This window comes from Corvus hawaiiensis, chromosome 26 (genome assembly GCF_020740725.1).
Source record: "Corvus hawaiiensis isolate bCorHaw1 chromosome 26, bCorHaw1.pri.cur, whole genome shotgun sequence".
Lineage (NCBI taxonomy): Eukaryota > Metazoa > Chordata > Aves > Passeriformes > Corvidae > Corvus > Corvus hawaiiensis.
In genome coordinates, this window is record NC_063238.1 from 40,399,569 (window position 1) to 40,416,963 (window position 17,395).

At 41.7% G+C, this 17,395-nt stretch overlaps 1 protein-coding gene across 1 annotated transcript in view; it reads right to left on the bottom strand.

The window, feature by feature from the left end:
- Nucleotides 1-2,854, bottom strand: part of COL22A1 (collagen type XXII alpha 1 chain) — a 227,815-nt gene extending 224,961 nt beyond the window's left edge. The window contains exon 1 of the mRNA XM_048287054.1: nucleotides 2,522-2,854. The gene's annotated coding sequence lies outside the window, so the exon portion shown is untranslated. The remainder of the gene's footprint in view (nucleotides 1-2,521) is intronic.
- Between the last annotated feature and the right edge of the window lie 14,541 nt (nucleotides 2,855-17,395).

The window sequence follows — 17,395 nt, forward strand, 5'->3', positions numbered from 1 at the left end:
AGGAATAAGTCTTCTCTAAAGAGTCAGTTTTAAAGACAAAAATGCACCACTACATTTTCTTGCAATGGGAAATAGAGTTGGGAAGCCTGGAAGGAGATATTTCAGTGTCATAGGAGATAATACATAATTAAAGCTCATGTAAGAATGACTGGGGAATTTGGCATTGCCTGAAGAGCTGAAATAGTCCAGTACCACTCGTACCATTCAGGTGTGGTGGTACAGACAACATGTTGATATAATGTGAGCTTTTTTCTTAAAGATTTTGATCCTCATTATGAGAAATAGGAAGAATTTAAGAATGGTCTTTCAACATGAGGAATTGTGATCACCCAGCAGTGATTAATCAAAACAGGTTTTAGAATAAAGCATTGCAGTATGACAAATTGAAATATCCTTTGAAGCCAAGATAATAATGGAACAAATCTCAGAAATATATTTTAGCAAGAAAGTTATCACATGCTGGAAACAAAAGTGTTCTTTTATTCCTATTATTTTCAGTATCATAATCTCCAGAATCAAAAGCTAGCTCCGGCATGTAGCGAAGATGTTTGCCTTAAAACCGTATGAAATGCCTGAAGAAGTAAGAAAATACTTCTGTGTATGTATTGTATGTATAGGTGCTATAGACATGCTCACCCACACATTCTCTGGGTATCTGAGCTCAGAAAAACCTTCCCACAGACCAAAAAAATAAACTAATCCTTCCACTTCATTCTTCCTCTGTTAGATCCCCACTGGGGAGCTTTTCTTCCACTGTAGTAATATGAGTCAGAGTAACATGAGTCAGACAGATACTTCCCCTGCAATGAGTCCTCCATCAGATGTGCTATTGCAACCCAAAAACTCTTCTCATTCATGGCACAGGTCTCACTCAAATTCAAGAGACAATCACTAAAATCAGAGAGACTATCATTTTCTGTTAAAACAAACAAGATTTGGCCCCAAACTGATCCCAGGAGAGAGAAGCACTGTCATCTGCTGGTTAAAAGTCAAAAGACCTGTTTTCCTCCCTTTGCTTTGCAATGTGTTGAGGACCGCCTTTCTGCAAGTTACTTGGAGTAATTCTGCACAAAACCAGATGACATTCATCAGCTGGTGGGCTGCCCATTCCTAAGCTCAGAACTGGACTCTTCTCCATTTCACCAGAAAAGATGCCAAAATATCCAACATTGCCTCTTCCTGGAAGCAACAGAACACAACATACTTACTGAAGATGCACAGTGAATCTACAACACATATTCAAGAGTTTCTTTTGTAATAGTATTCTATAAACACTTCATTGATATAAAATCTATCTTCATGTACTTGATATGTCTAACTAGAAGTTACTTCAGGACACTGTCCCAGCTGTCCAGACCATAGTATTTGTATATTCAGAATAGCAGCATCTTGGTGGAAAATACATATGATAGTTGGTAGGATTGAAACTTTAGCTAAAACTACTAAATTCTTACTCTTTAAAAAAACAAACAAAAAAAGTGATATAGTTTTTGAAGTGGAATAAACCTTGCAATTGCCTGCCTGACCTATTTAGCAACACTTCTTCCTATTATTTTATCAATTATTATCTATACAAACTCCCCCAAAACAGGTGCCTAACCAGTCTTTCATCAAAGAGAAAAAGATTCAGGCATGCACCCACAGTAATTCTGGTTGGTAATTGAGCACATAGTAATACAGATAGACTTTGCAGGTGCATCTTCCTGAGAATGATCCTATTAGTGTCCACACTGCACAGATGGGCTGTGTTATTTTAAGATTTTAATCAAAATACATGCAAACAGGCACAGCACCACATGCACGCTAATGCTGTGAAGTGTCAGCAGTCACTACACTTTTAAGAACTCTAGCAATGTGAAAACACAGAAGAGAAGGATGATTTAGGCAGTTTAGAGGAAGGCTGGGAGGTTACAGCTAGAAGGTGATGCACAGCACATTTGTAATAAATGTGAAGAAAATACCTTGTTAACACAGCAAGGTATTTCCAGATACTGATATAAACTGCACTGACACAAAGACAGAATACAAGAAGGTGTTAGGTCACAGAAATCCCAAGGTATTTATGTTCTGAGACCCAACACTGAAAACACTGATTATAGTGTAATCTTGACATCTGTCAACCTCCTGTCAATGGCTTTCCTCAATGAAGGCATTACACATCCCTCAGTTGCTGCTTTATCACCTGCAGTGAAGTCTTCTACATCTGCTAATCCAAATTTGAGGGCTGACCAAACCTGATTCAGGTGACAGACTCACCTAGCACACTCTAGTCTGAAAATGTTGTTGACTAAATGAGAAATAAATAAACCCAGCTTAAGAATAATGGAACACAGATCCTTCTGGATTTCCTTTGTAAAAGACAGACCCTGTTCCTGCATGTTTGCATAGTTTAAAAAAAATTAGTCTTCTGAATTTGATATTCCTCCCTGCTGGAGGGAAAAATGAAAAAGACACAGCAGAAGTTGTGTTCAGTAACAGTGCCCCAGGTGCCAGATTTGCAAACCCAATAATGTCCTCTTACCTTCACAGACACAACACCACCCGAAGTGGTACCTGGAGCCCGGCTCCTGATCCGGGTGCGCTCTGCAGAGCTGTCAGCCCGGCGGGGATGGGGTGCTGATGGGCGGGTGGGGCAGGAGCGCACAGACAGACGCACGGACACGGACTCGGGGACAGGGACACACACAGACAGACACACTCCCCTGAGCCCCCCTGCGCACACACGCGCTCACAGGTCCCTGTCAGCGACACGGCAGGGATGGGCAAAACGCTGCATCCCCTGTGCACCCCCACCTGCGAGAGAAGAGAAGAGGAAGAGAAGAGGAAGAGAAGAGGAAGAGAAGAGGAAGAGAAGAGGAAGAGAAGAGGAAGAGAAGAGGAAGAGAAGAGGAAGAGAAGAGGAAGAGAAGAGGAAGAGAAGAGGAAGAGAAGAGGAAGAGAAGAGAAGAGAAGAGAAGAGAAGAGAAGAGAAGAGAAGAGAAGAGAAGAGAAGAGAAGAGAAGAGAAGAGAAGAGAAGAGAAGAGAAGAGAAGAGAAGAGAAGAGAAAAAAGAGAAAAGAGAAAAGAGAAAAGAGAAAAGAGAAGAGAAGAGAAGAGAAGAGAAGAGAAGAGAAGAGAAGAGAAGAGAAGAGAAGAGAAAAAAGAGAAAAGAGAAAAGAGAAGAGAAGAGAAGAGAAGAAAAGAAAAAGAAGAGAAAGGATGGAGCGGAAGGCAGCGGGCGCTGGCGGCAGCGGCGGGCACGGAGCCGGGCCGGGCCGGCGGCGATGCCGGAGAGGGGCCGGAGAGGGGCCGGGCAGGGCGGGCGCGGGTTTAAGGAGCGAGGGGAGGGGAAGCGCTGGGCGGGGAGGGCTGCGGGCCCCGCCGCTGGCAGGGGAGGGGGGGGGGTGTCCGGGGATGGGGCCGGGACTGATCGGTCCGGGGGTGTGGGCTGGGGGACGGGGGGGTGGGAGATGTGGGCGATGAGAGAGAGGTTCGAGGGAAGGGGGCTGCGGGTGCCGGCCCGAGGGGCTGAGAAACGTGTTCCCCGAAGGGCAGAGAACTGGGGGAGCTGTGTCCCCGCAGTGTGGGAAGGAAACGCCCTTTCTATCTTAGCAAACAGGTGGTTTCTGCTTTTACCTCCTCCCTGAGCTCAGTGTCTAAATAAAAAGCCCTTAGCTGGGATATTTTTGCTTGAATTTCAGCTCTGACTTGTGAGCTGGAGACACTCTTCCTTCACCCCTCCTCCAGACAAATCCCCGGTCCCCCCTGCTGCCGCACGCCGCAGCTTCTGCCCTGGCGGAAGCATCTCACAGCTGTCCCCGCGGCCCCATCAGGGCGGGTGTCCATGAGGGGACGGATGCCTGCCTCAAACGGGAGGTCTCAAAGCAGGCCCAAAGGACATACAAAGGATGTCATCAGTGCCCATGTATTCTTTTAGCATGACTGTAAACATGTTTTCTCAGGTTGCTCAGAAAAGTGGTGGGTGTCCCATCCCTGGAAGTGTTCAAGGCCAGGTTGGACAGGGCTTGGAGCAACCTAGGTTAGTGGAAGGTGTCCCTGCCCATGGCAGGGGGGTTGAAACTGGATGATCTTTGAGGTGCCTTCCTGTTACAGCAGGGATACTGTAACACGCCTATATCAAACCAGGAGTCCTGTGGAAAAGAAATATATATATGGACAGATTCTTGATAGCTGTTTCAGAGATGTTTATTTCTCCAGCCGCATGGCCGGAGCTCTGCTCAGGAACTGTTCCAGTCACGGACCAAGGGTCCTTCTGCCCGCGCAGGGAACACAAACCAACCAATGGGAACAAGGCTGAGCAGGGACAGGGAAGCCCCGTGTCTGTGCCCTCAGGGCCCCTCTCCCAGGGCTACACGGCAGGGGAGGGACCCCAACACCTTCCAACCCAAACCGTTCTGATTCTATCATAAACACAGTTGCATCTAAAGCAGATCGGTGGGTCAGGATCTAGACCAGGTTATAAAGATGTTCCTGTGTCTGCTGTAATTTCCCAGTGCAGGCCTGAGACCTTAGGTATCAGCAGGTTTGTGGCTGCTCAGATCCATGAAAGCCCACACAGCTTTGGTGGCAGATGGCAGGGTTGATTTCCCTTTTTTTGGTCTATCTACTATGTGGTAGTAACAGACTCAGAAGGTTCTTTCTGTTGTGTTACAGCTCACCCTCAAGATGAAGAAGCACTGCAGATACCTTTCCACAAAGTTTTCTGCTTTGCTATGAGAAATCATTGACCAAATTCAGTTTTCTAAACTTCAGAATTTTCTGGGGAACATGCATTCATTATTATACATACTTTAAGTTGACATGTGCTTAAATGGAGCAGATTTCTACCCTGTCAGGTGGTTGCAAAGGCAGGTCTCCAGTGTCTTCTCTAACCCCTTTTGCCAGTGACATGTTATTTTCACTCAGCCCAGTCTCATCCCTGCTACTGCCAATGAGACAAAGTGTAATTATGTATAATATATCCTTCATGTGATATTAAGACCAATTCATGGCCATGCTGTGCATTTTTTAAGAGACCTGTTCACCTCCCAGTTCCTCCGTTCCTTGGACAGAACACATTCAGCTTCTATGTGGGTACAAAAAGACTTGGCTAGTGGAGAAGGATCACCACCTTTGCTGCTCCCTTTCAGGTTTCCTGCAGGGATCTCTACCTCAATGTAAGTTAGAGACTGAGTCTCCAAAGCACTTTGCTGAATTTACTGAATTGGGACTTGAGGTTTGTGTTCATCATATGGCTGTTTAAAATTTCTTGACAGGATTGCATTTTAGGCACAGGTTATTAGACAATCTGTTCAGTGGTATGAAAGAAAATATCCATGAGTGCAGGAAGGTGAGAGGTTTCCTGAGGACTCACAGCCTTGATGACCTGTGCCCAGCTTTCAGAGTGGTTGCATGCTTTATTCACATCTCTGCCATCAGAATCAGCCAGAATCATTGGTCTACAAAAAGCAGATGAAATACTGAATGCCGGATATGCATCTACAAACCTGAGAAGGAATCCACTGTCTCCAGCTGATCCCATTCCAGCACTCATAAATTGCATCAGAAGGGTGGGCAGGCATTGGAACAGGCTGCCCAAGGACGTGGTGGAATCACCATTCCCGGAAGTGTTCAAAAAACCTGTAGGTGTGGTGCTTATGGCCATGGTTTAGTGGTGCAGCTGGCGATGCTGGGTTAATGGTTTGACTCAGTTTTAGAGGTCTTTTCAACCTTAATGTTTCTATGAAAAGAAAAAGGAGGGCAGGGGGTTGCTCAACTCTAGCCTGAAGCAGCAAAACAAAACTTTTCCCATAATAGAGTGCTATGTTCTTTATGCTGACTTTCTGCATAACTTTTTCTTCAGGCTACTTCACTTCCCAACCCAGTATTATATTCAATATTATCTTTACCTAATGTTAAGCCTATGGGATGCTGGTGGTTTTCTCCCTAAAGCTTCACCTTCCCAAGAATATTTTGCCTCACACAAGGATCTTCTCACTGTCACATTAGCTTGATCTGTTGTAAGACATTAAACCAAGTGGTGTAAAGCAGATGAGTGTTGTGTACAACAAAGAAAACCTAATATCCTCCCTTGGTCTGTAGAAGGTTTGTATTTAGATCTTGCAGCAGTTAGTATTTCATCTACTGCACATAATAATCATCTGTCAACATTCTTACAGCAAGCTCAGTTGTTAAAGTTGTTGCTTCTCTTTACAATGTACCAAGGTGATTAACTGAAAGAGAATCATTCCTCTTTGCAGGTACTTTGTCTCCAATGATCTGGAAGAAGTATAAACAAGTAGAAGGCAATTCAAGCTGCTGTCTTATTATGATTTCTGTTGGAAACAGCACTGAATCAGCAGCTCAGAGGATTATGACAAACATCGATGCGCAGATACATAACTCAATTTCCCCACATTTTTCAGTTCTTTCTGTTCTGATTGTGAGCCTTTGATTTCCATTTTCACCCTGGGGTTAGGAATATAAAAGATGGATGTACTGCATGGAGAAGAAGGTCTGTGTAGCCTGATATCTTATCCCCAGGAACGGATGGCTCAGCAGGTGTGTAGGAAAACAGTAATCATTCCACAATGCTTCCCAAGAATGATGTCTCGGTCTGTGATTGTTGCAGAGGGATTTCCTCACAAAGACATGGTGTGTGACTTGAACTGCTCACAGTCCTTTCTTCTCTAGTAAATTTACCAGCCACATTTGAAGCCAGATAAATATTGTTTACAAATTTTTTGTGCGACATATCCTGCAATAGTTCACTCCCAGGAATTATGCAGTCTGCAAATCACGGTGCCTTTACCTCCTGAAACATCCAGTTTGATCACAGATATAACTGGCTTTTCCTTCTGCCCAGTTAATGGTGTCTCAGGGCTCTGACAGGTTTCTTATACAAATTCCCTGAAAATTCTCATGCTGTCAAGGCTCAGATCAGTAGCTGTGTGCTGGCAACTCATAAATTCTTAAGAAACAAGGATTTGCATCACTGGGGAATACTCTTGTCCTTTTTTTATCTTTATATACATTCTCTTGTGCACATTGTGTATTATAGTCCCTAAAGGCTTACATTTCAAGGCATGAAGCAGATCCAAATGGTCTCTCCTAAGAAAAAGTCTACCTAGCAAAGAAATGTTCTCTTCCCTGCAGTGTAGAATTTTCTACGCCAAAACCTATTGAGAGCAATGAAAGGAAAAGACTAAATTCTGCAGAAGAATATATTTTGCATTATTGTGCTGCATGTATTGGTTTAGTTTGTTATAGGTTTTATAGGACTCATGTATCATGAAAGTATTCTGTTTTGGTCTTGTTCTTACTTCGTTGTTGTTAGTGAATTACAGGATTTGTATTTCCTAAATCCTGACACATAAACTATTTCTGCTGGATGAGCATTGCATGCAGCTTTTCATCCAATGCTGCAAGTTACAAAGTCATGAATTATGGAGACCTCACAGTTTAGTGAAGAAAAGACTCATAAAGTTAATTCAAAAACAAATAAAATTTCTACTAATCCTACAGTAAGTTTCAGAATAACACCTTCAAGAGTGAAGAGCAATGGCAACAAAAATGGAAAAATCTACCATCAACATGAGCAAAGACTTTAAAAATTTCCTTCCCACTCTTCAGAAAAACCAGCTGACTCTTGAGCCACATACAATTTGTTCCTATATTGATAACCCCAGTTGCATCTAAATCCCATTTAATATAAAATGGTTGTAAGAACAATGATAACTCACACAAATACTGTTATAATTATTTCTTGTTTCCTGACTTATCTAAGGCCATTCTCATAGTTCTCCATCTCTCTAATGCACAGTGTTTATGTTTATCCATCTCTCAGTCACCAACTTCTGATTCTTTGTTCACAAATCACATTTTAAAAAAACGTAAACTTTGCTTTTATAAGTTAATACCTAAACCATATAACAAACATAGTATTTCATAAAACCCCTTTTTGTCTTCTCTATGTAATTTGGGGGAGAAAATACTATGGTAGAGAAAGGGAGAAATCTTTCCTTATGGTGACCCAACCTTCTGAAACTCATTTTGTAAAACATAACTGTTTTAAGCAGTTCATTGGGCTGACCTATGAAAAGGATGCATAGTGGAAAAAACTTCTCTGTATGTAATAAATGTGATTTATCACATGGCTCCCTCCACAAAAGTCTGCAAAAGCAATCCACAAGCCAAACATATAATTGAGTTCTTGTTAGTTATATCAATATCAAAGAGGACAAAGTATCACATCCTTGTCATAGGTTTGAGTTATTTATTACAAATTACTACAAGGACTAGTGGTAGATTTAGTAGCTTCTGTAAATCTGATATCTGATCACTGGTGACATTAGAGAATCACATGATCACAATATTCTGAGTTGGAAGGGACCCACTGGGATCATCGAATCCAGCTCATGACTGATGACATTACCTGACTGATGACCTGACAGCATTACAAGGTCTATAATTAAATGTTTTTCCTTCTCTCCATTTATAGGTATAAACTTCTGTAATGCCGAGTTCTGGAGATCATAGTAACTCACAACACACTTGAAATCAAGACACTTGTAAAGATACTGATACAGTGAAGGCTTTCTTCTGAATATGTCTGTGACTCAGTGGCTCAAATAGTCAATGAATTGCAAAATGAAGCTTGTCTGATGGACTAGTATGGAACAGTTTTCTTCCTCATTATTGAATTCCAACACAGGGCCTGGAGTGCTCTTCAACTTTGCATTTCCTTGTACTACAGTAAATCAACCTTGATGCCTCTTTCCTGGATTTTCAGTGAAGTCAAGCAAAGTGGGTTGGGACTGGGGTTGCTGCAAGTAAAGCCTAAATGCATTGTCTCCATCTCTAGGACAGTGAAACACCTTTCTTCCCCTCTTCCATTACATTTTAATATTTTGACCATCATCAAAGAATCTGGAATTCCACAGCCTAATTCATTTACAAACACTCTGATCACTGAACTCAAAAGCATCACATATGCTCAGGACAGAACTCAATGTTGAACATCACCAATCCTTTGTTGTCTGCACTTCATCTATAAACATGATCAGAATGGCTTTTTTCTCTCTCTTTTTGAGAATGTAATGCAGACTGAGTGAAAAGATACAGACTACACTGCCTCTCTAGGTAATTTTACTTTTACATATATTGTCTATTTCTTTGAAGTTAATATTGCATTGAAATCAAGGAATTATTCTTTATAATTAGAGACAAGCAGAACAGGAGCAAGAAGTAAAGAATCATAGAATAATAGAATAATTTAGGTTGGAAAAGTCCTTCAAGATGAAGTCCAACCATTAACCCAGCACTGCCAAGTTCACCACTAAACCATGTCCCCAAATTCCACATCTACATGGCTTTTAAGTAGCCCCATGGATGGTGACTCCACCACTTCCCTGGCCAGCCTGTTCCAATGCTTGGTAACCCTCTGAGGGAAGAAAGTTTTCCAAATATCCCATCTAAATTTCCCCTGGTGCAACTTGATGCCATTTCCTCTGGTCCTGACACTTTTTACCTGGGAAAAGAGACCCAGAAGAAGAAGAGGAAAAATACATTTATGAGTCTAAAGCTAAGGTGCCAGTAAACATTAAAAATTCTATATTTTTGAAGTAGACAATTAACCAGTTTGGTGTCCTTGTGTCCTGGCCTTCAAAGTCAGATTGGATGGGGCTCTGAGCAACCTGGTCTAGTGGAAGGTGTCCCTGTCCATGGCAGGGGGTTCCAACTAAATTATCTTCAAGGTCCCTTACAATCCAAGCCATTCTAGGATTTTGTGACTGTGATTCTTGAAGTTATCATGACCTTTTAAAAATACCTATAAGAACAGAAATTTATTCTGATAGCATAGTCACCACTGTGACCCTTATTTGTGCTGGATGACCCTTTTCAAGCAGTTGATCTGACATGGTTTCTTCTCCAGCTTGTACTGTTTGATATATCCTGCAACAGCTTCCCACCTGTAAAATTTCTTCATGTTCTCAGCATCCTTGCCTAATTCTAGAGCCACAATGGAGATCTTGCAACCAAACTAACCAGCAGCATGACAGCAGGAAATCAGGTGTAGGAGCCTGTGCATGTCAGACACAGAGATACATGAGGGTGAGTGGTGCTGTGGGTGTAAAACCTTTCAGTGTGCACATTTGAGATGAAGGGATAACTCAAAATACAAAGAAACTGGGCAGCCCATGCAAGTGCTAATCATCCCTTTCCTTTTTCACTCTCTTAGCCTGTCAGCTGATATGTTTTTTAAAGGTTAGAGGCTGGTGTTGTTTATCCTCTGCACCACAGTTTCCCGTTCTTACACCACCCAAGTGTCCTTCTGTATGAAGCCATTATAAAAGTCCAGAAATATTTCTGAAACCTTTTCCTCCATATATTTTCAATGCAAAATAATATTTTCAATATGGAAATAACTTTCCACTGGGAATAATTTTGCATCTTGGTAGCTCCTAGGTCTGTAAGTTATATTTTGTATCCCACTGAGAGGAAAAAATCACATTTTAACCAAAGATAAAGTCAAATTTCTTCACTATGACTTCCAGAAAATAAAGTTGTGTAGATTTTTATATACAGAAGACAAAAATAATGACCCAGACTGAATATGGCTTATTCATGGCCTCAAGCCAAGACAAATATAGAAGGAAAGTTTTAAGGATTAAATTTGAGAGATGAAGAAGATATTCTCATACAGGAAAACTTACTTTCATGTCAACTGACTGGTATTTTTCCCAGGTTTAAAATATTGCAATTAGTCTGGGAAGAAAGGTTAAAGGGCATCAAGCTGGTGACGTTGTCAAAGGGAAATAATACACAAATTTATTACATGGATATCCATAACTCATGCATAGTATATTTACTAGGCAGAGCCTATTTTTCCCTTTCCATTGGACTTCAAAATACAGAGAAAAGTCAGTGTCAGTGTTGATGGTAACATCTGCACCTAGCTGCAGTATATTTACAGGTTGAGCAACGTGGTGAAAAAACCCCTATGAATATGAAATACATTTTCCTATTGAAAATACTGATGTATTTCTTTTTGGTGCCGTTAAAGAAATATCAAAATTAGATTACATCATTTGAGAAAAAAAAAGATATTTTGAAAGAAAAGAGGTAGAAAAAAAGTTAAGGTTTGTTCTATCAGAGAGGTGGGATGAGTTGAGGTAAAAGCAGGGAGAAGAGCAATTTTGAAGATTATTCTGTGCATATAAATGCACCACACAGCTGAGTGATTGACAGTGCAAGTTTGGTCTTCGGACACAATATAAAATATGAACAGATGGAAAATTTGGGAGGAGAAAGAACTGTGAGTTTTCTGAAGGAGCACTTTAAGAAGCTTGAATTTCACAGAGTGAATGTCAGACAGCTTAGGGCAGGATGGTAGGGTGACTAAGCAGTGACAAGCCAGAAGAATGATTTTACTGGTTGATTTTGGAGCCTGTGGGATACTCTATGTGATTTAGAAATTGGAAGAATATAAGAAGAGCTCTACAGAGTTAGACCAATGCTGCACTTAGTCCTTACTCTTCATTAATAGTTAATAAAACACTCCTAGAGAAAAGCAGGGTGAAACTACAGTAAAGCTCTCCATAATCATCTCCCTTGCTCCAGTAATTTTTATTTTTGTCTTTTCCTAGATGAGAGGATGGTATTTAACAACATTCAGTAGATTTTTCCCTCAGGAAATACACAATTCCTCTTTGAACTAACACAAGCTAATCACACAGCAAGTTTCAAAACTTTACTGCATTGTGCAAAAAAACAACTCCTTCCACATATTTGACACTTATCAATTTTACTTGATGACCCTTAATACCCTTATTGGTCTAGAATGCAGTCCTTCCTTGTTCTGACTCTCCATATCTTCCATGATTTAATTAAGCCTCTATCATAGTCCTCTTCAGTCTTTATTTCTTGCAGGATGATCTGTAGCTCATTTGCTTGACCTTCTCAAAATTCTAATTATCCCTGCCAGTCTTCTCTGTGCCTTGGCAAATATCAGTTTATCCATATTAAGATGGGGAATTGTTTGGGAAGCAACAAGGGCAGGAGTCAGTAGTTATGATTTGCTCCTGCCATGATGTACACATGCAGTGACTTACCTGTTACTGCTTTGCTCTCAGTTCTTCTCATAATTGCAAAATGCTCTTGTCTTTGACTGCTACTAAGCATTTCATGGACCTACCTATTGTAATCCCAACATCTTCTAACAACAGGGTAGAAACTTATCACTCTCTGTATACATTTGGGATTGGATTCCCATGTACACCCTTTTATACTTACCAATAAAGAATTTCATCTGTGGTTCTATATCCCAGTCCTTCACTGTCATTAAGTCTTTCTGTCACTATGTGCAGTTGGTTTATCTCTCTTCTAACACTAATGATTTACTATTATTAGATGATTTTGCCTTCTTGTTATTCCATTAGTTTTTGAGGACAAGATCTGCTCACACCAACCCCAGTGAGACTCCACAAGTGACTTCTGGCCACTGTGAAGCTCTGCACTGAGCACTATAGTAAGCTCTAAGTAAAGTAAAAGGCTGCCACTTGCAGTGGAGGGGGAGCCTGAAAAACAGGCATTATTTTCCAACTTTTGCTGACCAAGTGTAGTTTCTTTCCAGGAAAGTGGTATATTTTAAAAAGACAATCTGATTGTCAGGTTCCTGATGTCATTTGTTGTACTCAGAAATCTTTGCTTCTTCCCAAACCCAATATAGAACTTTTCCCTGAAATGCAGACTGAAAAAGTAGATGTGCTGTTCAAAGCAAAATACAAGTTCAGCAGGTAAATTATGAGCTCTTGCTCCTTTGGCTGGTCTGATAAGCTGCACTCCCTCTGGAAGGTATCACTGGATCACAGAATCGCAAAGACCCTTAGGAGCATTGAGTCCAATCATTAACCCAACACTGCCAAGTCCACCACTAAACCATGTCCCTAAGTGACACATCTGCACATCTATTAAATACTTGCATGGATTGTGACTCAACCACTTCCCTGAGCAGTCTGTTCCAAAGCTTAAGAACACTTTCTGAGAAGAGATTTTTCCTAATATCCAGTCTAAACCTCCCCTAGTACAACTTGAGGCCATTTCCTCTCAACCTCTTGCTTGTTACTTGGGAGAAGAAACTGATTCCCAACTGCCTACACCTTCCTTTCAGGTATTTGTAGAGGGTGATAAGGTTCCCCCTGCGCCTCCTTTCCCAGGCTAAACACCCCCACCTCCCTCAGCTGCTCCTCATCAGACTATTGCTCCAGCCCTTTCACCAGGTCCTTGACCCCTCTGGACTCACTGTTCAGCAAAGTCTGCTGCTTCACTGGGACCCAGGTGAAAGGTGTGATAAGAATACTTCCTATATTGGTAAAGCCCTTGCGTGATTATCCATTATTGTTTTTTCATGCAGGCAGCGATGAAGTTGCCATAAGAAGTCCAAGAGCGAACACGAGAGACTTCAGAATCTTGGCCCAAAACAACATCCAGTGTTCCAAATGAAATGGAATAATTTATCCTCCTGCCCATTAATACTTTTAAAAAATAAGATTTTTCCTTTTCTGGAGTAGAATTCTGTTGCCTGTTGCTGGAAATCTACATCTGGGAGTTACCTGCAGTAAATCAGATACAAAATGCACCTTAGAAGAGCGTGGAAAAGGAAGGCAGCTTTGTTAGGGACATGCACACCCCCACTGACAGTCACTGCAAAAGAAAAGGTAAATTAAGACAAGCCAAAGAAATTCTGGAGGAGGATAAATAGGCAGACTACCGGAAAAAGAAGACAGCAGTGGTTTTCTGGATTAGACATCAGTGTTTTGAACCACACATGGGTGTGTGAGGAGATTCATTCAATTGTCCTATGAAACAAAGATGTGGCAATAATAAAACAAGGAAAGAAACCCAGCAGCATCAAATAAGTTGAAAGGCCTCACTAGAAGTATTTTCTGCAGAAAATTAACTTTCTCACGCAATGTTTTTAATGTGAAAATTTTAGTTTTAAGGACTTTTGATAGAAGCTTATGTCAGGGCAAAACTTTGTGACGCAATCTGACCCTCTTTCTAGATTCTTCACAAAACATATTTTTTAACCAAGTCCTCTAAACTACCTCAAACACAGAATAAATGTCTGACCTTCAGGTATGGCTTTCCCAGGATACACAGTCATGACATGCATGAAGGAAGGGACTGCACTTGGGGACTACCTGGGCAAGGCCAGACTCTTCTCTGGTAGCGACAAATGTGGTAAGCACCAGACACAACAATCAATCATGATCAGTAAGTGCAGCTAAGAAATGGGAAGCCAGATTTGACCTTTACCACATCTTTGCCCTCCAAATGTCAGAGCGGTTAAATTGCTCTTGTTTCATCAGACAGGACATTAATATCTGCCTGCTCTTTCCAGCTTGTTGTGTTCCTTTTACTGATATAACGGTTTTGTGGATCTGGTGAAAAGTCCCATCACTACACATTCTTCATGGGTTTTTTATCATTTTTTCACTACTGATGAAAAGAAATATTACAAGGGAGCCAAAAACTGGTTCAGTAATTTTTCAGTAATCTCCGTAGGATCTAACTCATGATATCAAAGGAAGCCTGAGACCTTCCCCTTCTTCTGTCAATGCTGAGAGCTCCTCCCCTGAACTGAAAATCCTACTTAGGTGATACAGCTTGTGATGACTGTAGGATGCCTCAGCCTCATCACAAACCAAGCAAAATGCCTTCAGTGAGCATAGCAGCACAGTTACATTCTCTTCAACACGGTCACAGGAGGAGTCTGCAGCGTCATTTAAACTCCAAGGAGTGGCAATGCAACATGGTTCATCAGTGAGCTTTGTTCCATGAGTGTCACCAGTGAGGGTGTGCAGAACTCAATACACTGTACAAAAATATGCATGTTGCCACGACACTGAGACCAAAGAGTCTTAAAGATTTGGAAACATCGCTTTGGTCATTGTCCAGCAGCCATAAATTCCACCACATGAATGGGTGACTGAAATACATACAACTCCGAGAGCAAAGCTTCTATTCAGCTCCAGTAAAGTTACAGTTTTAAGTCACTGATTAAATTACCTCTGATTTAGTGTGACCATGGTTTGAGGCAAATAAACAGCTTCATAAGGTACTTCCATTTAGCAGGAAGTTGGGTGACAAAGTGGCACAAACTGGCACCTGATGACTTGTCTGAACAGCAAACCTGGCTTACATGGATAAGGAGAAGTGTAAGAAAATCTTGCTTGGCAAGTTGCTGCAGTACCATCCTGGGTGAGTGTCCTGGTACCGAGCAAACTGCTCCTGCCCCGAGCGGGACAGACGGAGCCCAACCGCGGCGCGGGGAAGCCGGCGAAGCACCCGCTCGTGTTCGCCTGGCTCCCCGACGGCTGGTGCCCAAAGGAGGCAAGATAAAGCAGAGGGACTCCACGTGGGGAAAGACAGTTTATTGCAGGGTAGAAACCCACCAGGAAAGACAAGCCACGTGCCTGGAGGGATGGTTTTGTGGCCTGACAAGCAGGCATGGAAAACACACAGTAACCAATGATACATCGGCCAGGGGGTGTTATTGGGGTGGGGAGAAGGAATTACAGCCAATGGGGGAAGTGGTAGGAGAGGAGGAGTAACATAGACCAATTAGCTGCTGAAGAACATAGAACTCTTTGGAAATGCAACTGAATGTGAGAAATATGGGGAAGGGAGAGCTGCAGCTACAGGTAAGGCACGGATCGCAGCTTTTGGGGTGCTCAAGGCTTTTGGGGCTTGCCCTGGGGTTGGTCATGGTTCACCGCAACAGCATGTGATTTATTTCTGAACTAACTACTCTATAGAAAGTTAGGATTCCTCTAGAATTGTCTCTCTACTCCATCCCACCTGTGTCATCTGGCCTCAGCTGCCTTCGCAGGTGACTCCGAGTTTTGGAAGCTCTCTGGTGAGACAGTGTCACTGCATGTGAGTGATAGTCTCATGCAGCTGTTCTAGCTCACATGTCTTTAAGCTGCTCACATGACATTTACTGCTTGAACAGTCTTCTACAGGAGTAAGACTGTGAACTAGATAAAAGTGCCTCATGGGCTGGGTGTGCCCACGAAGTGAACTTGATAAATCCGACCATCCCACTGGAAGCCTGTCCAACCTGGATAATGATGACTGCCCTCAGAAATTATTCTTTTCTTAATACTTTAAACTATTACTCCTTGTCCTATCACAACATGCCCCACTAAAACATTATTCCTGAAGAATACTATTGACTTGCCCCTCAGTATTCTTATTTCATATCCTCAAAAGCTTTTGCCAGCCTTGCTGCTTTTTTTCACACCTCTCTAATTAGTCTCTGTATTTAAGTCTACATCAGTAGCTGCACATAGTCATCCATTCATAGACATAAATAAATAGAAATAATTTATTCTCAACTTTTTTACCCTGTTGTTAGTTGCACATTTACTAACATTCACTCTCTTCCATCATCAAAGTCTTTAACGAAGATAAATCAGTAACTGTGGATTCAGTACAGATTCTGCTATAAGCCTACTCAGCATCTCCATTCAAACTGACTAATACTTTTGGGAGTGATTTTCCAATCTGTCATCCACATGTCATCTTTTGCTCATTGTGTATATCTGAAAATGTCACATCAGGCCTTACCAAAAGCGAGTATAACTCATAAAGTACCATTATGTCACTTCCTCTGTATCTGCTAATCCATTACTTCTTAAGTAAGGTGAATAAATTGTTTTAATGGGACGTCACAGATTGCTGGACCTCAAAATTTATCAGTCTGAGAACTTGATCAAACTTCATGAGTGAGGATTATACCAGGCTTTTAAAAGAGTACATAATCTATCAGATTTTAAAGCATTAGCCAATCTGTCTCTCTCATAGGATTGAAACACTTTTCCATGCCCACAACACCCTACAGTGATTACCTATGAGGTTAATGGGACCATCTTTATGGAAGATGACAACCATCAGACAGAAAATCCCCCCTCTGAGGACTATGGGTCTGTTTTTTCCTATGGTGCAGATAGGATGTGAAAGAGAGACTTCTAAATGCTTTTCAGAGTACATTCTTCATTCTGCTTTCATGGGTTTGATCACATTCCAAATAAAAATTCCTATAGAGTTACTTGGAATACAGGCAGATAGGTTTAATCCCCTCACCTCTTCACCTGGAGACAGCATTACAGTAAAAACCAAGCAAAGTCCTTGTTGAATTGACAACAGCCACGTGGCAGAACAGGTGCTGTCATCTGCAGACTCAAAGTTATTCCTCCTAACTCCTAAACAGCAGCTTTTTACAACACTCAGGGCTGTGTCCTGCTTTGGGCTCTGCATTACAAGAGTGAAGTGGCTGAGCTGGACTTTATTCAGAGAGCTGGATGGATGCTCAAAAGTCAGGAAAACATAACCTAAGCAAACAGATTGA